The sequence below is a fragment of the Bombus bifarius genome, unplaced genomic scaffold, assembly GCF_011952205.1.
Source record: "Bombus bifarius isolate JDL3187 unplaced genomic scaffold, Bbif_JDL3187 scf7180000008039, whole genome shotgun sequence".
In the NCBI taxonomy this organism is placed as follows: domain Eukaryota; kingdom Metazoa; phylum Arthropoda; class Insecta; order Hymenoptera; family Apidae; genus Bombus; species Bombus bifarius.
In genome coordinates this window covers 260,938-282,808 of record NW_022884409.1, presented here as the reverse complement: position 1 = coordinate 282,808, position 21,871 = coordinate 260,938, and the positions used below count along the sequence as shown (strand labels likewise).

At 50.3% G+C, this 21,871-nt stretch overlaps 1 protein-coding gene across 4 annotated transcripts in view; it reads right to left on the bottom strand.

The window, feature by feature from the left end:
- LOC117207582 overlaps positions 1-21,871 on the bottom strand; it is a 229,818-nt gene that overhangs the window by 61,825 nt on the left and 146,122 nt on the right. For 3 of the 4 annotated variants that reach the window (XM_033447931.1, XM_033447929.1, XM_033447930.1), the window contains one exon: positions 9,198-10,532. The exons of the other annotated variant lie outside the window; for it this stretch is intronic. The gene's annotated coding sequence lies outside the window, so the exon portion shown is untranslated. The remainder of the gene's footprint in view (positions 1-9,197; positions 10,533-21,871) is intronic. 4 annotated transcript variants of the gene reach the window in all.

Genomic DNA, 21,871 nt, shown 5'->3' with positions numbered 1-21,871 from the left:
TCGATTCGACGAGCTTCAAAGTTCATCGCGACTGCTATAAGCTGCAGGCAATGGGAAAAAAGTACGAGAGCGGACCTTGGAGCGTAAAGTACGGTTTCAGTGACGCGTTTCTTCCTTCGCTCGTGTCTGCTCCAACAGACAATTACAGCGGTCAGGAATCCAATACTTTCCGCTCCGAGAACCGCAGAAACGGCGTTAATCTCGTTCGATGTTCTCCAGCGAAACAACGGTTTGCAAGTGCGTTTGGTCTCCGTGGTAATTGCGCAAATACGCTCGTTAACGAACGAGAATGGAAAAGGTAGGAAAGAGAAAGCCTAACGTTTCTTCTGTCTTGAGTGACGACCGAATAATTTCCTGTCGATGGTTAAAAGGAAAAACAAGCAAACGTTTCATTGCAAACAATAAAGTAACTAAATCGTCGCACGAGTTAGCACGGCTGCGGCTGAAATTGAGAATAAAGAACGTGAAACGTGTACGGTGCGTTGGCCCGACGCTGTGGAAAGCGTCGAAGCGCACGATCGGAAATCGGCTCGCGTAGGCGTGCAGTCTGTCGACAGGGGACTGGCATTTGCGTTTTCGGTTGGCATACGCGCGGCGAACACCGAACAGTGTCGCATTATTTCAGCATTAGCTTCGCTTACCGAGCTCCGTATCCACCGCCAGCGGTTAAGTGATACAAACTCTACCAACGCACGCATTCCCTGTTCCTGATACACGCAGTGCCTAGCTGCACCCGATACACGTCACAAAGATGATTATTGCTGTTTGCAAACAGCCGGCACGCCGCTAATACCAACGATGGTGTCGACTTTGTCGTCTCGTTCAGCCATCTATATACGCCTTTCTCTCTGTCACGAGAACACTTACGGGTTTAAAAGTATCTTCTCGACAGCACAAAAGCCACGGATTCGGAATATCATCGGAGAGACCATAAAGGCCAAAGGTGAACGTTTTTGAACGATATTCTCCACCCACGGCGTTCCCAATTTGTCCGCTTTCTCTCGCGTCCAGAGTCTGCCATCAATTGTTATCCTCGCGAACGACGCGTGGCGTGCTCGACCCACGCTGAAGATCCATTTCGCCGAGCTTCGAGGCACGCGGTTCCGATTTACCATTCTTGGCGACTCTTTCGAAACTCTGCTCGACCGATGGAAAATTTCCACCGACTGCGCGAATTCCAGTCCCGTGAAATCGTTCGAGGAGCTCGCGACTCGCTGCAATTCAGCGCGTAGTATGGGTCCGTTTCAACGATTCTTTTCTTCGTTCGCCAGCGGAGCTAATCCGGAGTGGCAATTAATCCCGGAGGACGGTAACCGAGTTATCGGTACGTCTGGCGTTGCTGGCGAGAAACGAGCGAAACATATCATCCCCCGGAGCGCTTCTTCTTAGTCGACGACGATAAAAGGAGCTCCGGTGTTCTATGACGCAATGTTTAATGCAACGTAATTCCGCTACGTCATGCACGCACGAGAAAGGGAGAAAGAAGGAGCAGACTTGCGCATGTAGCCATGGTGCACGGTCACGGGAACATAACTCACGCGGAAAAGACTCAAGACGACCTCATCTCTATGTTAATCTTCCCTTCCCCGTGGCCCAGCGGCGTTGTACCGACGCGCGCCTCCTTCTTTCTTCCCTTCTTTCTCGCGGCTCGTTTATACGAGGATCGCCGATTACCGGCTTCAACTGGTCGGACCACACCGAACGACGCGACTCGCGGAGACTGAACGTGCAAGCTCGCTGTACCACGCGAATAAAGATCGAAATAGGTGTTCCCTGGCGCGCGACTGGTATGGTTGAAATTGGCGATAATTGCCAAGAGCAAGTTGCCAACGATGAAACCCTTTCGCGCTGGCGCGACCGTGTACCGGCTTATTATCTCGCGCGACATTCTGTGTCGCCAAGGAGCCTCGTCGCGCGTATGATAATGCGATCGCCCATAATGGCTGATGAATTTGCACCTTAAGTGGCTTTATTTTGATCGAACGAGATCGGGCTGGTATAATGAATGGAAATTAAGATGGAGCGACTGGGACGAGTCCAACGAGTAGGTACTTTTCAAGACTGGAAAGAACGAGTGCGACGTCAAGATATACAGTACATGTGGTAACAAGCGAAGAAGTTAATTCGCGTGAAAATCGTTATTTTGCGACTAGAGGCTGGCTACGCCACGAGGCGCCACAAAAAGCTTGATCACACGCTGTAAGGTTCGTTTTATGTCCCCGCAAAACGTTCCCATAGCGAAGTACACCTGGCGTGTAATAAATATTTATCGCGCTATAAACGAAAATCGTATCGACCCACGCCTGGAACGCCTGTCGCGCGAATTCCACATTTTCTGTCCATTTACCAGTGCGCGTTAATGCGCGACTACCGGCGCGGAACGTCCAACTTTCCACTGACGGTTTTTGCTCCTGTCTAACCGCGACTCTGCCGCGATTTCGAAGCTAGAACCGAGGCAGCGCGCGATTCCAGCGTACCGAGGCCATGTTTAACCGCACGAACGGCTCCTGACAATGCCTATTAGCGAGTTACGAGAGGGCAGACTCTCGCACGAGAGCATTTTTCGTATCATCTGATAACGAGGCAGTCGCGTTCCTTGCGCACCGGCCCGGACGCGCAATTATTCCAGCCGAATTTTCGCCCGGGCCCCGCTCATTATGATTATGCATGCAGCCGGGATCGTTTCCGGCGGTATCTCCGCGAGAAAATTGCTGCAACGTGCGTAAGGGACGTTATTTATAGGTGGACGCGGACGGCAGGAAGGGTGGCGGTGCGCTTACGAAACGAAGGGTCGAGCGAAGGGCGCGGCTACGCCCGCAGCACTCGATTATTTCTGCGATGGCAGCGCGCGTGCAACGACCAACCCTTCCTCCGCTTCTTCTCTTTTTCTCCCTTTGTCTCTTGCTCTTTCCACTTGCTGCTGTCCGCCTAACTTTCGTGCGATTCCGAATCGGCCGTGGTTCGCTTTTAATTAGGGGACACCGACGAATTTAATAATTCCGCCCTTGAATGGCCGCGCGACACCGGCTGCTCTCGATGATCCTCCGGTTCGTTTCTGTCTGGCCTGACCTGCACTATTTTTCCTTTCTTTTCCTTCCTTGTTCTTTTTTTTTTTTTTTTTTTAATTCAGTGCCACTGTTTCGTGGAATTGTGTCTCTTTTAAGAGGAAGAGAGGGAAGGGAGAAACCGTCGTTGGGAAAGCTGCCAGACCGAGGCAAGTTTTGTACCGAGGAACTACCGGTTGAAAGGCAGAAACACCGATAATTCCTCTAATCGAATAACTAATCAACCTTTATGCCTCGTTCTTCTTGATGGAACGCTTCCGTCGTTTTCTCCCCCGGCATTAATTCTCCGTTAGAAGATCGTAATCTTTTTACCAGATTACGACGGGGTAGGAGGTTGAATAGGTGCGGACGCGAAATTACCTGCCGCGTGAAAAGGCTTAAAGCGACCCTGACTGCGAGGAGCGTGTCTGGCGTGTAATATTTCACCGCTCCGCTTCCTAGACGCGTGTAATACCTGCGGTGCATCGCGCGCGATCTGTCCCGTCTAATAAATAAATAATGGCGACAATTTCTTCTGCAGGGGATTCCAGTTTCTTCGGGATTTAGGTCTCCTAGGGGCAGAGGTGGACACACAATGGAAGACGAGATAAGAAAAAAGTAGCATCGGATCGAGGAGAAGAAGAGCCGACAGTCGGATAGGACGCGAGGTACCGAAGTATTTATAAGGCCAATAAGCTATCAGAAAGCTATTAAAAGTTTTTCGCAATCCAGAAATAACCTCTGCGCCCACCGCTATTCCCTGGCGGGTGATCTCTCTCGTTCGTAACATTTCCCAAGATCCGTCGGAGTTACGCGTTGCCGCGATGCGTACCGTCTCACGCACAGTTCTTTCCTTTGTTCCACCAAACGTCTCTCCTTTTCCAGACACGTTACCCGACGTCGAATCGAGGATATCCAGGAAAATCGTACGTTCTCTTGGATACCTCACCTTCCGCTTTCAACCCCATCGAATTGCAGACGATGGGATATTTCGAACTCATCCAGGCAATTTTTCATTGGATTCCTTTGTACCCGAGGATCGTTCCGCCGCGTCGACTCTTCTTTCCCGTCTTGGAAATTTTCCTCTTCCAGTTCGTGGCAGTAAAAACAATAAAAAGCCAAGATCCCCGCTTATCTCAAAATGGACGGATTCTATTATATTCTGAATCATGTACGTAGCTAAGAAGAAAGAACTATACCTGCTATTTATTATACCGTCTGTCAGTATTCGAAGATAAGAAATATCATCGATCCTCGACGGGATAGATCGATAGCGGCGCCTGTGAACGTAAGCGCGAGCGTAGGCGCCCAGCGTACAATAAAATCTGGGCATGGCCGCAAATAGCGGTCAGGGGGAAAGAAACGTGTAAATTCGTAAGACTTAACGATCCGTAAATCTGTGGGCATCGGGAAATACGCGGGCCGCCTACGCGCTATAATTTTCCCTCGTAACGATCCGCGTTCGCGCGAATTCGCAAGTAGACGACGCGAGTCGTAAATAAAGCGCGTGTAAACGACGTTTGTCACGGTGTCCTATAAGTCTTCGCGATTTAATACCAGCGATTTCTTTCTTCGTATCGTCTTCGACCGACACGGCGTAAAAAGCGTGGAACAAGAAATCGGTAGGAATCTCCACTGCGGAGTCTAGCGATCGTTCGTTCTCTCCCGCGAGATCGCATCGAGATCTTCGATATCGATCGCTCGAGTTTCGGGATAAATTTATGAAACGCATTACGCGTAGTCATCGACGATTCCGCGCGTCGAGTGCTCTTTAAATATTTGTAGTTTGACGAGTCGCCATCGATTTGCCGATGATACAGCGACAGAGAGTGTTTGTAGACACGCGAAGACAGAAGAGAATGCGCGATGGGGGTTAAAATGACAGTCGGCAATCTCGCAGGATCATCCCGTCTCTCAACCGGCATCGATACTCTCGTCACGAGTGTCGCCAGCGTGGAACGCCGGTGTTCAGCCTCCCAGAAACTCGCAGCCCTCGAAACTGTCGCGAAACTCCCCTGTTCGCGGCCCATAGAAACAAAGTTCGCACCCTCTTCGGTCAGCGGTTATACGAAGCAGCGAAATACGACGAGGGTCGTCGATTCCCACCTCTCTCGTTTCGTTTCGTTTCCTTCTCGATTGCAGGATTCATTCTACGTCGTCGTGGATATATCGTTTAGCGCTGGCGATCAAACGAATCCGGCGAAGCGAATTTAGAGGCCGTACGGCTGAAAATCATGGCCGTACACGGTAACGGGAGAAAATCGTTCTACTCTGGCATAAGTTAACTCAATTTTCCAATATCCAAGTTTAGCGAGCGACCAGGGAGTACGGCGTACCCCGGGCCACTTTCGCCAAACTCCGTCGTTAAACCGTTGGCCCCATTACCGATATTGCGCCCCGCGAACCAACGCCATCGTATTTCCATTTGACGCGGATCTATCGGTATAATTTCACCGCTTGCGAGTAAAGCATCGCGTTAGAAGGGAAGGCAACGGGACATCTAAAACTACTCCCGGCCACCCTCCTCCACTCGTGCGTCCTCGTAACCACCCTCGTAACTTTCTTCCATCCTTCCTTCCTTCCTCTTTCGGCCGTGGAACGTCGTTACACGCCCCATGGGGAGAACTTTTGCACGCACGTGTTTCGCGTTTCTCACCGGCGCGGTGCTTTATTAAACCGAGACCCTCCGGCAAGGGTACCGACTTCCAGAGAGTCCTCCCCCGCTAATCAGGTATTCGGTGACACGAGGGTGCGGGAGCAGGTGTCGCCGGCGTCTGTGCGTTGCATGCCGGTTCGGTAACCCCTGCAAGATTTCGCTTGAAACCGAGTTTACGATCGGAGAACCTTCGTTGCAGTGTTTAGCAACTGGAACGTCGGTTTATCAGCCTTTAACTGGTGGCTCGTTAACGTCTCGTATTTTTTACCAACGCTGTTCTACCGAATCATCGGAAACGAGGAATTCCAGCAGACTCGGGCAGACTCGCGTTGTCAATTGAGTCGTTTAGCTTTCGACCGTTATCTAGCTAGGTATTTGTTCTAGAAACGAGAAAACATTAACATTCCTGCGTGACGCGTCAGACCGACGAGTTTCAGTGGCAATTGGTATTATCGGGAAAAAGAACAATTCAAACGTTACAAAGCGATAACGACTATCGTCGTGGTATTTCGGTATTCGTTGTTTGCGTCATCGAAGAGAACGTGTGGCTCTGAGCGAAAAGTCGACCCGCGTGGCCCGATGGTGTACCGGCCGCGATGTGCTTCCATCTGCCGCCCATCCCGTGGACTATCCATCGCCAAGAGCGCGACCAGCTCGTCTTTTCGAGCGGAGTTCATCGTGGAATATTTACGCGCAACCGTGGATTTATTCAACGAATTTGACGCTCGATTATGACGCGCCTTCTCTCCGCCAAGCAACGGGAACTTTCCCATGATTTTGCCAGGGAAACGAAGGCGGAGAGATTTAGATGCTGAAGCGGTCATCGAGCTCGTCTCTCTCGGATTAACGCTAGAACTACCATACCAGTCAAATTGAATGGTTTTAGAACTCTATTTTAAAATTTCTACTTCGTGTTATATTTCTTTTCGCAATGATGCAACGACTTTCGCAACGATAACTAAAAGAACAATATAATAAATTTTATTTTGTTTTTTATGTAATCAAACTCAAAATAATTTTGTATCACGGCTACTTATACCAATGCCAGTTAACATGACTGGTACTTGTCAAAGCGTAAAAGGGTCTTGCGATCTGTTTATCGAACCCCAATAGAACAGTTTCCTCGTTTTGTTCAATTTGTCCACGCGTTTTTTAAATTTTCACTGCGTATCGTTCAATACGATGATATCAGTTATCAGGAAGGTTCTGGACCTAACGCTAGAAATATCACAGCAGTCGGAATGACTGGATCTACGATTTTATAAATTTGTCAACCCTCGTTCAGGGATCGTAGTCCCAGATGGATTAATAATACCAAAAATATATTACATAACATGGAATTCCTTCTGTAAGAAAGTAATAAATCAATAAATATACAAATATTCTATTATTACGTATTTTTTAATGACCAGACCATTTTCACTGGTTTTGGTACAAAATAGTTTGCTGTTAACTATCGGTAGTTCTAGTGTTAACGCGCTACACGATGCTTTGCGACGAACACAAACGAGTTTATATTTCCAGCTCGATTTTAGCTAACGCGGTATCGTCTGTTCTACTGTATGTATATATGAACCAGCAACTTTTTCAACTGCGATCGCCTTTGGAAATCTGATTCCAATCGAGCTACCCTGTCTGCAATTAGAGATCCATTGATGTCCATCAATATTTAAGCTTTGCAACGTTAGAACGATTTTCACGATACATACGTATACGGTTTTCTTTCTGCCTTTAATTATCGGCGCGTGATCGTTTTCGAAAAAGACATACGCGCAAAGAGGAAGAGGATCGAAATTCGAAGAAGAAACGGGCGCAAAGTGATGGGAAGAAAAAGCGACGTTCGCAGAGGGTCGAGACGCGGTTTGGTGCGCAGTCAAAATAAACCGTGCCGCGTCTCGAACAGAAAACGAACTCCCCCGGTGCTGGTCTGGCTCGAATTTTCGCCGTGAACTCTCGCCCCATAAGTTCCTAATAACTGTCAGCGACAGGCGCGCTCGCTACACCACCCGATCCTGACCGAGTTCGTGGGAGTCTCGAGATTATTTCTAATTTCATCTGCGTTCGTTCGGTGGCATGACCTCGCGCGCATAGAGAGCAACTCGCGTCGTTCGTCGTAACTCGTTTAAATCGTATCGCGGCGGAAACGTTCCTCTTCGAGCGTACCGGCGAGCACGTTTTAACGGTTGCCAGTCCGAAAAGTATCACGATGCTAGTGCTTCGTCCCGACAGACACGGTTCCGGTAATTTCGCAAATGGAACGAGCGCATTTCCGGCGCTGCCTGGCCCCTGGATTCGCTTAATTATCGCGATGAAAATTCTCCATTATGCTGGGTAATCGAGAGTAAACATACCCGTGATTCGATGGAAATTAACCAACAGGTGAACGAACACGAGCCCTCGCCATTGAAAAGGCCGAACAAGCAGAACCGACGACGGTGCCGATTTAATTCGTCGGAGAAGGAACAGAAACGAAAAAAAAAAAAAAAAAAGAGAGAAGAGAACGGCGAAAAAGCGCGAAAGAGTGCGCGGGACCGTCGACGCGTATTTCCGCGGTAGCGTGTGTTAATCTCGCTCGACGTTTCGCTGCGAGTCGCGAATATCGATCTCCGTGGCACGTCGACTCTATTCAATCCCCGTCGGAGATGCTTTATTTGTTTGCTCGCTGCATTAAGTTCTGCCTTTCTCTGCCACCCACGAGACACGCGCTCGCGGAATTTTTCTCTATATCCTCCACCTTTCCGCCTCTCTTTTCACCGTTTCGCTCGTTTTTCCTTTCGTGCGCCATCGTCCGCGCGCGTCTCACGTTGAATTGGATCCGCAGCTCGCAGAGATATCGTTTTACGTTAACCGCGGAAAAATGTCGGTCTTCCGGATCCAAGCGAGATACCACGCTCGCGCTGCGAACTCGTCGAATTCGCGAACGCCGACGAAACTCCGCGTCACTGTGACGCAATCGTTACAAGAAAGACGCTCGCATGGAAGCGTTTTAAATTGAAATAAAGTACTCGTTGCGTAACGCGCCATGATCCCGACGACGGATAAATTGGAAAATTTTCACATCGAGCGAATCCGACGGACGGCAAAATCGATTTGCCCAACGACTAGTGCCACTCCGTGCTCCGACACGATCGTAAGGCTTTTACGATCCGGATGATATCCGGCGGAACAGCCGGTTTTTAGAATGGTATCCAGGGTAATCCTCTTGCGGGAGAAAAATCTCACGGAACGGTGGCAACTTTGCGGTTTCTGTATCGGTCGAGGTCCACGTGCCGACGCGATATACACCGATCGTAATTTGCACGCACTTCGGAAAGCTACGTTTTCAGCGTAACGGGCTTTCAACCTGGACGATACGGTCCATTTCCCGACGCAATTACCGTACCACTCACGCACGTTTTCACGAATAATTGTAGCCCCGTCCGTTCTCATATTCTGTCGTCGCTTTTACCAGCTATTATTTCGAGCTTGCAAAGAGCAATAATGAGAAGGATGCCTACCTCAAAAATTCGGGCGACACCTTGCCGATTTGCTAGCAGCGCATTTCCTTCGAAAATACCGACACCCTTCTTCTCGTAGCTTGCTTCTCCGCGCACCACTCGTATCACAGCAAACACAACGATCTTTCTTTACTCGCAAAATGATATATCCGGTGCGCCAATTTCGATCACTCTGTCGCTTGCTCTCACGAATCACTGAAGCACCGTAAGCGTGTCTCAACGGCAACGATCACTTTCCTCGAAATCACCCGTCGACGACCGTCCCTGCTCGTCGATCGTGCTCTCGTTCCGTTTGCGGAGAAGTCACCGGTCGGCGGCTCTTTTTGCCGAAGCGTCGTTACGAATCTGCACGGTAGACGAATCAACGGGGTCGGGCGATCGCGAGCCATACGCTGTCAACGAACACGATGATCAACCAGAACCACCGTCGTCGACAACGTTACACTATTATTCCTCGCACTGTCGATCATTCCCTTCTCTCACTCGTAGACACGTCGAGTATGTATACGCACGGAACCCACCATGGGAAACCTCACACCGTTTCGCACAAGCCGAAGACTTCCACGGGCACGATCGAGCTCGTATCCTCCGGTGTCAGCTGTCCCCTTGCGCTTCCGACGTTGCTGCGGAACATGTGTTCATGGAAGCTCGAACGCACCCGCGTGACCGAACACGAAACGTTCCTGCACGCCAGTCTCACCACCCTGCAACACCTTCCAACTCGTCAAGACACGCGCTATCTCTCGCACTAGACTCTCAACGACTACGCTCGCTTGTCAGCGGCGCGCGGCACACTGTTGCTCGTCGTTTCGCCCGACCGCTCGGAGGCTTCGTTTCGTTTCTGCCCCCACCGTTCCCACCGAAAGCTTCCTCTACCACGTTGCCAGCTACCCCCATCCGATGCCTGGTCTCCCTACTCTCGTCGCGTTGCGCTACCAACCCCCCACTCCTTCGGGTCGCGACTCTTCTTTCTTCGTATTCTGCGTGGCAGACTCCTTTCACGAGGGTGAAAGCGAGATCGCCAAGGGGTGGAGTGGCGATGCTACACCGGACAAGGATGGAAACCGGTGTCGTCCTTTTACAGCGTGAACACAACGGTGACTCGGCCTGGAAAAAAAGAAGCTGCACCACGCAGGCAGGAGGGTGCACGCAACGAGTCCAGCTTCTCTCCGTGGTTTTACGCCCTTCGCTACGAGCCTGTACCGTGGTGCCCTCCACCGTCCCGTGCTGCCTTCACGGGGGTTGTTTCGTGTCGACGGGCTGACACAATGCGCCGACGAGTCGCTCACCGGGTTCAATGACAGGACTCTCCGTGTCGGGGTAATTCCGCGGGGGCTGCAACGAAACAAAGTCGTCGAGTAAAGTGACGCGCGTTGTTGCTGTTTGCACTGGCGAGCGTTTAGCTCGAAACAATACGGATGATTTTGCTGTCTGTTCTTTCCACGAGTCTGTATTTAACGTCTATCGCGTGTCGATTCACCGCGCGACACTGTAAGCTCTTTTACTAGTTCGGGTTCGCGTAGGCTTTCGCGAAGGATTTGGGAGGATCAGAAGTTTCTTTGACGAAACATCTGTAGCTTATCGTAACACTGACAACGAGATAGCGAGCGTGGCGTGGCGTGTGAAAGAGGAACGGAACTCACGCGTAAGATATGGGTCAGGAGCACGGCCAGCTAAGCGTTTCTCCTATCGCGGACACCTGCAATCTTCCTACAGCCAGACTGCAAGCTCTCGTCGTTGGAATATCAAACTGGCGTCGTTGGCACTACCACTCGTTCCCTCTGTTGTTGTCAATCGCGATTTACGTCGATTTAACGGAATAAAGTACAACGCTCTCCAGCGATTCCAAGTTTTCCGGAAACCATCGAGCAAATGCCCAATCATCTCGTAGCGTACGAGCGCGGTTAGAGAGCCGGGGCGGCGGCTTGCTTTGACCAAACACTTAGCCACGCGCTCCTACGCGCATATAAACGCAACAAGGCGGACGTATCGTGAAAACGCAGCCGGAATTGCCGGCTATGTTCCAGCGGTGTACCGGCATATTGAACGGAATTAATTAAACGCTCCTTCTCCAAACCCCCTCCCCTACGCCTGGCCAGCGTAGGCGTATTTACCCGATGGGCTTTGAGGATCGGATTGCAGGCGCCCCGTGAGAGAAGGTCCCGTCGTTTGTTCGCTCCTCCTTTTCATCCGATCTCTCTCTTTCCCTCTTTCCCTATCCTCATCGCATCCCCTGTCCTCATACGCCCTTCGTTACTCTCACGGCGGTTGCATGCTTCCAGGCAGCGGTATTTCGAGGCCTAGCGGGGACTACCGGCGGACATCCGCAAATACCGCCAACGAGTATTTAGAAATCCTTTCGTTCGGGCCGATGGATTGCGAAAGGGAAGCAGAGTGGCCCCGGCGCCTGGCGTCGGTAACTTCAAACGGGCTTTGCGAAACAGGTTGATGCCGAAATAGTCCATTGTGGTTATCGTATTACTCGCGATATTGTACTCGTCATCGACCTGCTCGTCGGTAAATGGCCCGCGTTTTGCCAGAGGGTTGCGCGCGTTCTCTCTGTACCTAAACCGCCGCGCATCGACCGCAGACGTTGATGGAAAGAGTCATCGGTCGAAAAAAAGAAGCGAAAGAAACGAATAAGGTCTTTGGAGAGCGGGTAGAGGCGGATAGCGATCGGATTCCGCGGAGCCGAGCCAGACTCGCGCAGATTATTCGTCGACGATGCTCGATGGGCGGACGCCGGCGCCTACTCCGAGCGGCGACAGCTTTTCTGGAAGCGCTCCAACCGAGGCTTGTTTGCCGAACGCCGAGCCGAAAGGTGATGCAGCGAATTTTCCGAGTGTTTGCTAAACATCCTTCTGGAGCTTGTGCACCGTGACGCCGAGTGGATGCTCGTCGACGGGCCTTTGCGTGTCGTTGCAAAGGCGTTAATGCATTCCGTGAGAAAGTGGACACGGCTTGACGGAAACCGTGGTACCGTAAGTGGTCGTTGCCGTGCTCTGTTTCGCGATTTATCGTCGGTAGGAACGTTGCGTCGTAGGGAAGGATTCGTCTTGCTTCGCGAGGCACGACAATGCTTCTCTCGACACGGCAACGTAACAGGACGATTCGTGAGGGTAGCGCGTATTTGTATACGAGATCGTTCGCGGAATATTCGTTTTCTTCCGAAAATTAGCGAAAACGACCAGGACAGCGGAAACTTTTGAGCGTTATCAGCGTACCTCGACAGACGGACCGAAATCGATGCTTTGGTTAAGAGTTTTAACGCGAACAAATACGGTTCTCGGGCTGGCCGCGCCAGTAGATTCCATAGTGAAGGAAGATTGCGCAGTCTGTTTGCAAGGGATGATGCATCGTTCGACAAACACGGGTAATCTTCGTCGGTTTTCGGGCGTCAGAAGTTTGTTTAACCTTCCTCAAAAACACGCGAGATAGCCGGTATATCTAGCCGGGCAAATAGACCGAGGAACTTGTCGTATCTCTGGAGAGAGGAACCTTTCGACAAAAACACGCGATAACCGCGTCGAGCAACGTGAAGTTCGTTGCTCTCGGAAATTCGTTGGAAAAACCAGCGATAAAGCGCTAATACCTTCGAACGACATTCTTTCGCCGGTGCTGGAAAGTCGAAACAACGCCGGTGAGCACGAAACTCTCGAATCACAAAGTATGTATACTCGCTGAGTTCGATTCGACCGCGCTTTTCACCGACTTTCCACGGTTTCTTCCGAAACTCGTCGTGAAACTTATCGACGCGTTATCGGTCGACGAACTCCTTGTCAGACCGTGTGCGTTTGCTCGAGCGAGGTGATCAACGTTCTCGATTACCACCGATGATCGTTACCTGCTTTTAAATAAACATGGGACGCGTCGTGGAGAGTCACGACCGATTCCACGTTCACGTTTGAACGCGATTACCACAGCAATGGATACGAACATCGTACCAGATCGTGTAAAGACGATAACGGGAACGTCGATAAGATTAAACAGCACCGGTACAAAGAGCCGTGCTGTCCCGAACCCGTGTCGACGCCGAAACGATTTTCCCCGATGCTGTTCGATCTTCAAAGGCGGCACCGTGTCAACCGGAACGCTGACCCAACTGTTTGTCGTGTTCGTGAACGAGACGAGAAGGGGTCATTAAAATATCGTCGCTATAAACAGCCTGACTCATGACGACCCGCGCACGCGCTACCCTGATCGCGACAATAAAATTGATATTAATGGAGTTACGAGCGGTATACCTCTGGTAATTCTTCCCGGTCATTTACAGAGCGGCTTCTTTAACCCCTTTGTCAACGTCGATGAGAATCGTTTTCTATCTAAAGATCGTATCTCCCCTTGAGATTGTTTCTTTATCTCCTTCGATCGGTAATAGCATTTGTAACTTGAATCGTCGTAAATTTTGTTGCTTAAAAATACTAAACAAACTATTCACTCTTCCCGACATCTGCGATATGAGATCCGTTAGAAGAGTATGCCAGATTCCATGAATTTTCTCTGGTTGACGTGTTAATAAACGGTCATCGCGCGAAACAGTTGCGATTTTTCTTCGTTCCGAGTATTCGCGATGCTGGCAAAAAGCGGACAGGTTGTGTAACCGATGCACCGGTATCCGCTGTTCCTTCCACGTGTTCTTCGCTCGCCGTATCTACGCGCATCGTACTTACACGCATCGTGACTACACGCACAGTGGTGGTTACGCGAACGTCTCCGTATGGGTTCCGACGGGCAACTGATTTATGATCCAAAAAGAAATTACGAACGTAGGTGGACGATGATTTATCGCCCGGGAATAAATTGCGTATACCTTCGGCTGGCAGGGGTCGTCAGTCCGCGGAGTGCCGCGCGAACGTAGTCGAACAACGATAAACGCGAAGACTGTCCATCGAGTTCGTAGTGCTCGCTATCTACTCGTTTGGCCTGATAACGGTTTCCACTCGAACGTCCAAAGGGAACGCAATCGGCCGCGACGTAAATTTCTCGACCTTTGCTTATTACCGTGTTTATTGCCTTCGACGATGGAGGAGCGGCGATCTATCTCCGCTTTCACCAGGTCGTCGTAAAGCAATCTCCAGGAACCGAACAATCCATCGTTCGCGTTTTCCAATTCGCTTTCTCGACGACTAAAATCGAAATACGATGACCGGAAACTATTTCAGCGCGTCGAGATACTTAGAATTCAGTTGATAGTGGCGGATGATTAATTCGCGAACGGTCGAAAGGAAAGTTGGGAATACTGGTGGTTAATCAGCGCGACGCAAAGTGGCTGTTAATATATCCGTGGAACGCGTGAAGCGATCGTGCGCAGGTTTGGTGCCACGTTGGCGAAATTATTTCACGGCGAGATACGCGCCGGCAGCTCGTACGTTCCGCGGTCGCATACTCGAAACGTCGCCGCGAATTTAAACCTCGAATTCAGCGGCACGTGCGCCCGGCCAGGATTACGACCGGAGAAAAACGAAGATACCGCGGCGAGATACGCCGCGACATAATTCATTCCGCCGTGTTATATGAAGTAGCTCTCGTGATGAATTTCAAAACGTCCGGTTGCCACGCGCTCGGGAAATATACCAAGAAAAATGCGATGCACCGCCTCGCGTTTAGATCCGTTCCTTCGCTTTTCCATTGTTCTCGCTCTTGAAAAAAAGAGAAACGGGGCTTGAAAAGGGCTAGATTCGTGATGAACAGGCGGATTTATTTCCAGGATTTCGAGTTACGCTGTGACGTGAACGTGACGTAACCGAAAATTTCCAGCTCGTACGCTGAATTTTGCGAAACGCTACTGTCGTTGTACTCTCTCGAATTCTTCCATCTAATCTTTTTCGGGGCATAGAGCTTGATATCTTGTAACTCTGTTGCCTTTATTTATACTAAGTGTACTAAGTATTCTAGCGTTTCACGCGACTAAAACGGACGAATTAAAAAATTTACCCGGGGCTAGGTAGGCGAAGGAGCAAAAAACCAGACCAGAATGGACGATAAGTCGGTTTTCGACGAGCGTCGCTATCGGCGGTCCAATAGCCGAAATGGCAGTCGCGTTACGTGGAATGGAAACTTGAAGCGTGTTTACCTCTAACCGCCGTACGTCTCATTAGCTTATCTCGACATGGAAATGCTAGGCGTTGCAACCTAGAAACGGCCCCGTCGCTTTTTCTCCACGCGTTTCCAACGCTACGAACTTCGGCGAGGACCGGTTCTTTCATGTTCGTTCGGTGTGAACGCCGCTTTAACGAGGAGAAACTTACGCATCTCGTTATCCAATCTTTCGAAGGAAGATCTCTCAACGGTTCTCAACTCGTTCGATTAATTCCAAATTCGTAATGGCCAACAACCTCCGAGAAGCATTTTAATCCTCCGATAAATCCGTTTCCCGTGTTAATTTCCCACTGGATCGCGCGCCATCTCTCGCAGAAAGAGATCCGAACGACAACGTTTCTGTCACACTCGGCATGTCCAGATGGCGAAAGATTGGACGAGCAATTATAACTCTGCCTCGGTCAGATCTAATTCTCCGAGCGAAGCCATTCGGACAGAACGAAACGGTTAATGAATCATAATCACTAGTCGTTAAAGGATTACGATGACCCAGCTGAAAGGTCTGCCGGGAAAACGACGCGAGATGGTGGCATGAAAGGCGAGCCGGTTTCAGGACCGACCTTGACGATGCTTAGGAAATGACGGCAATTATCGCGAGGACCGGTTGCTCGCGAAACGAAAGGAGATTCACGTGCACCACCGCGTCGCCGCTTTCCTCTTCTTCTCTGGATTCCGGCCTGGTCGCTTCACGCTGCCACCAATTAACCCCCTGTGGATCGGGGTGACCGTAAATTCATAAATCCATCAGTCAGAGTCCGGAGGACGTCTTGAAGAGCTTTGGACGCGATGAGTGCCTCAACGGGGTGCCGGAACACGGAGAACAATGCTTTCGGGTTTCCAGACGAAATCGGGCATCCGCACTCCCGTGAGTTCGTAACGCTTGCCAGTCACTTGCTGGCTCCATATCCGTTTTCGGATATGCGAGCCTTCTGGGAAGTTGGTTGACCGAGTCGAGACGATTTCGTCACAGTTGCACGTCGTATCCGGAGGCCTAATCGATGGTCGACCGTGCAACAATACTTACGGCCCTTGCTACTGCGTACGTATTATAGTTTAGGATAGTCCGAAGGCTGGAAGTTGAAACGTCAGCATTTATTCGAGGCCCGGTTTATTCGGCTACGGTTACAGCGAACGTATGCGACGAATTTGATACGCCAAAGCAGCGAAATATGCGTACACACGGCTCTAAATTTACGGGATAAGAAAATGTATTCTTCTACGATTATATTTTTATTGAACGTACAGACTATCCACCAAGGTCTTAAACATTGACGATCAACGAATCGGTAGTAGGTCTTGAAAATATATCAAGCGATGACGTCGTACCGAATAAAAAGAGGAAGCTGACAACGACATTGAATAAAATTTAGTTCCAATTTTTCTAGAATTGATCGCGTAATAGATTTCTATGAATGCGTGCTATTCAGACGCGTCTTATACGTTAGAACGGAAATTATGCATCCGCTGTAGCCACAGACTGGTCTTTGCAACGAAAGAACGTTTATTGTCGCGCACTTTGTTGGACGCAACGGTGTAACGAAACTCGAAGGTGTAACGATTAAAGCTACGTTTAATTAAAGATGCCAGGCGTCGCGAGGAGATTCTCCCGCGGGTACACACCGAACGACCGTGGGTAATTCGTGGCTTTCGCGGCTGAGAGGAGAAGCGGTAGAGTTTCGCCGGGCGATGAAACCGGAAAGTTTTCTAGAAGTTAAGAGTTTCGGCCCGGAGATCGCTCTTCACGCGGATTAACCGAAAGTAACCGGCAGCACATCCTTAATTGGACCATCGTTCTTGCACGCCTACCGCGCGCCGCTTCTCGCTCGAATCTTCGCCACACGTTATTTAGAAAGCTAACAAGCAACTAAATCCTCTCTTAAACGAGCTTCCACGATCGAGCGTTTACGCAGTGCGGAATTTTTCCTTCTGTGTCCTCTCTCCTCGCTCATTCTACCACAGTTCGCAAATTTTTCTCGTCAAGAATCATCAGGATGGGAAACGCGCGAGAAGAATCTGTCGATTCGAAAGCTGCGATCAACGTCGAAATTTCCACGAAGCTTTTCGCCGACTCGTTCGATACACGAGCGTCGCTACTTAATCGGCCGTGAAGAAGCCCATCCACTCGGTGAATCCGAGTTCGAGAGCCTGTCTCGTCCCCATGATCGAGGACACCGGAGCCCTGCCACGCAGGAGAAATCCCTGAAGATCGATTCGAGCGTGCGAGGCTTCGCGCCTCGCCGTCACTGGGATCGGCGTGCTCTCTTAACGCTTTAATCCCTCGGCCGTAGCTCCGGGGTTTGGAACCGGAGGCTCCTGGCAAGTAAAAGAGGCCTCCTGCCTCTCTCGCGCGTTTATCTCGCTCGCCCTCTTTCTCCAGTCGTCCCGAATTCGTCTCGGAATTCCCAGTTTCGTACGGAAAACCTGTTTATCTCACGCTCGGTCTCGCACCATGCTCCTCCCTCTTTGTTTTTCCAGCGAGGCTACTGATGCAGTGGTCCTACTCGCACTCGGGGTTGGTCCGCGATCCGCAGTTTATAATCTGGTCCGCTTTGGGAGACGTCAGTTGGCACGCGAGCCCCTAAGGCATCCCCTCGTTCGACCGTCGACGGGTCGATCCTCGTTCACCGGGATTGCCAGATATATCGAAGGGATGATATCTGAATTATCTTCGCAGGCCGGTGTTTGACCGTGGAGCTCCGTTAAAACGTCCGAAAAACAACAGGCAGCGAGGCGAACAGTTGGGTGAGACGCGGAGATAATTGGTGGTCAGGTATGCCGGCTCGTTCGATCCACTCCGATGCCTATAGTCGCTTCGCTCTAACTCCCTCAGATTTGTATTGTTGAAATACGTCGACTCGTTGAAGACGCGCACCTCTTCAGTCTACACGTACGTGTACTTTGTTTTAACAGTACGCTCCTTGTTCCTTTGCGTTCACCCATTTTTTTTTCTCGCTATCTGATTATTTCACCTTTTAAACAATTCTAAGAGAAATTTGCAAAGCGTATCCTTTCCACGTATCGGGATATCGTTCATTTACATGTACACATCTGTTCGCCGTTTTCTCGATCTGCATTTTGATAGCCAAGGAACAGTTGCGTTAGCTTTAAAATGCTACGGCGAATCCTCGTTATCCGTCGAAAGCGATCAAGAATCAGCGATTCGTAACGCGAACAAGAGTGCCGGATTCCGCTCGTAATAAACGGCTTCGCGTCGTCCAGGTTGGATGGAAATAACGCTCTCGCAGGGCCTCTCGTTTATTCGGCTACCACGCGGGCTGTCGTATTTGCATATACAGAAATTCATCGTAAAAGACCACAACAGAGTCTGCGCAAACATTTCGGAGTGCATTTAGGCAGGGTCCTCGTCTACAAACACGTCCCCATACAGCGGCGTCGGTGTAAACGCGTCTTGTACATGGATAAAGCCGTCTCGTTCGAAAATCCTGTGTAAACTGTGAGCGGTAAACGGCTTCCTGGGACGATGACAGGGGCCTGCTTCGATGTCCCCTTTGCGTCGTGTCCGGAGGAAACGTTGAAAACACCTGCATCCAAAACTCGAGTTTCTTCAGCCATAGAACAGATGCGGAGGAAACATCGAAAGCTAACTATTCTGTGCGTAGTTGCGAGAAAATGCAAATTAATGTCGACCACTATGACAAGCTTTGTTCGAACGTTAATTCGTATTCGAAGAAGCTCGCAGCACGTTACTTGCTCGATTGCATTCGACGTAAACGGTGTAGCTTGCCACGTTTGCCGCAGGAGGCCAAGAATTATTAAAGCGTTACGGTCATTAATTATCCGGAGATTAAACGGATTAGCGGTCGAGATCGGAGTTAAGGGAACGGGAGTATGTTCTTTGAAGAGACAGCACGCGGCTCCGAGAGGAGATTGAGCGGTCTTCATTACTCGCCGGTCGCTCATTATGCTCTCAGCTTGAGGTCCTGGCACCTTCCTGCCGGGCCGTCACCTTTCGTGGCTCGTATCGGATCCTGGCTTTTCGGGTATCTCACCGCCACCCTGGCGGCTTCCTTCATCCGAACCTCGCGTCAGCTTGCTAAACGATCGTTTAATCCATCGCTCGTCTATCCTTCTATCCGGAGAAGCAGCGACTCTATTTCGTTGAATTCTTCCTCGAGAGCGAACCGTTTCTCTGGTTCTCGTCGATGACCGTACGGCCATGTTCCTTCGATAATGAATCGTCGTAACGAGCAATGCAGAGCTGAGCGAAACGCCAGACAATTATCATCGACGAAAGCTCGAACGCGGACACGTTCGATCGAATATCCTCGTATCTGGACGCGGCCTGGAAATGCCGGGATATGCGAATAATCCCGGTCAATTTCGTCGATACATGCCGCTTATGAGCCCGCAGCCAGCTCTTGCCGCGCATAATTATCGTCGGCGTGATATTCGAACCGTTGGCCGAATTACGCTTCCGTTCGTTCGCTCGTTTGCCTGATGTCAGTCATCTCTAGAATTCGTGCCAGTATTGACAACAAGCGGATTTCTCCAACTGCAGAAGAAGTTATCGTTCGAGCGGCAACGTGGAAAGTGGCTGGCGTCCAGCGAGGATGTCTGGCGAAGAAAAGAAAGAAAAGTGAGCAAGCGGAAGAACAAAAGGAGAGGACAGACGCGCACCTGATCAAAGAGAAACGGCGAACAAACGAAGTAGCTGGCGTGACAAAACCGTGGACTGGTTCCCAAGGCCGAAGCCGAAACGCACGCGCGTACACGCTGTTACACGATTCCGCTCCGGCCGGCATGGGATTTGCCTCTCTCTTCCTCTTCCTCTCTCTCTCTCTCTCTCTCTTTCTCTCTTGCTGTTGTTGCTGTCGGTTCCGCCAACCTAGTTTCCCGGGGTTCGCGGCAAATTTCATAATAGCAACGGGAGAACCGCGGGAACCTCGATGTTGATTGTCCATCCCGGCGATCCAACTTAATTAAAGAGTCCTCGAGTGCTGCTTGACGCTGCGCCGACCAAAGTCACCAGGCTGAACCGGACGGTAAATATTGAGTTTGCGTCGGGTAGAATGTAGCCCGATCTCATGCGGACGTAATACTCTACCGATCGAACGTTATTATGCGCCCGATACCGTGGTCTCCTGCGTGATAAAACGAATAGCGCGAATATGATATTCACGGGTAATGGGAAGTTGTTGGAAAAAATGGGATATCGTAGTTACGCAACGTAACTCGCCACATATTGTACTTTGGAATACGAAAAAACGCGAAAGGAGAACAGCTTGTTATTGTTTCGCTCGTAAAACTACGTATTTTCCTATATTTTTTCGTGTTGGTTTGATTTCGATTACATTCGCTCTGAGTCAGCCGGTGCGATAGTCCATCTTCCATCGGTTTCCCAGTTTTCATACATTCCAGCAACGAATTCGCTCTGCGAATCGAATCGTCGAATTCCAGCCTCGTCTGAATCTCGACAAACGAGTGTGCGTAGATAAAATCGCATGCACACGGAGCTTGGCGCGACCGTGCAAACGCGAGCAAACGGAAGAAACTCTCGAGTCAAGCCGGTCTATTCGAACGCTTTATGCCACGGTAAAGCCCGTAAAAGGTTCCCTCTTTGGTCGCGTTCGCGCACATCCACGGCCACCGCGTATGCCTTATAAGTGAACGCGCGAAGGAGAGGCTCGTGCCAGGACGAGGGTCCGGAGGAAAGGCGGACACCGAACGGGCCAGGAAACGGAAAACACGAGCAGCCATTGTCGTGGAAGTCCGTGGCTGGCCATAATCTGAAACTCGCCGGTCCATTCACCTTCCCGGAAACCTTACGTAAATACTTCGTTATTTATGAAAGGATTACCGGAGGCCAGTCTATTCCGCAATAAATACAACTTTCTCGACTCCTCCCAAGTACCGAGGGATTTTCGGGATATTCGTTCATCGACGGATGCAAAGTAGAAACAAATACGTTGCAAAGGGTAAGTTTGGACACAGAGACGGACGAGCCGACGCCGTGTCCCTGCGAAAGAATAAGGAACCGACCAAGATCCGGTCTACCTGTCTCGGAAGATTCGTGTTTCTAGCAAGTCTACCTTTCCAGCGCCACGTACGACCGCTTTCTTTCGGCGATAACTCGTCCTGTACGTGCGCTACACCCTTCACGGGCCACGCCATTAATATTCTGAACTCTCTTCTTCGAGGGTTTTGGATCAACCTCCTTGACGTTCCTGACGAAAAGAATTGGCCGGTCGCGTACGTGAGGACACGCGCTGCAAGACCGACAGACCGCTTATCCATCGCGAACAATTCCGTTTTTGTCACGTCTGTAAGACTCCACAGAGGGAAAGGGACTGAATTACGACGACGCGACTCGCTTGTGATTTATATAATGGAAGATGAAACAAACGCGATCAAACGTTAACTTTATTTTTTTGACCGTACCTCTGCACGATGTTTCGCGCTGAAATCGCGTCGGATTGCGGCACACCTGGCCCATAAATTCGGTATCATTAGATCCTCTAAATATCATCCGGACTGTTGGAGGATTCACCTCGAACCCTATTATTTTTTATGACCGTTATTATCCCTGGAATAACCTGGATGGTTGGCGAGTGAAC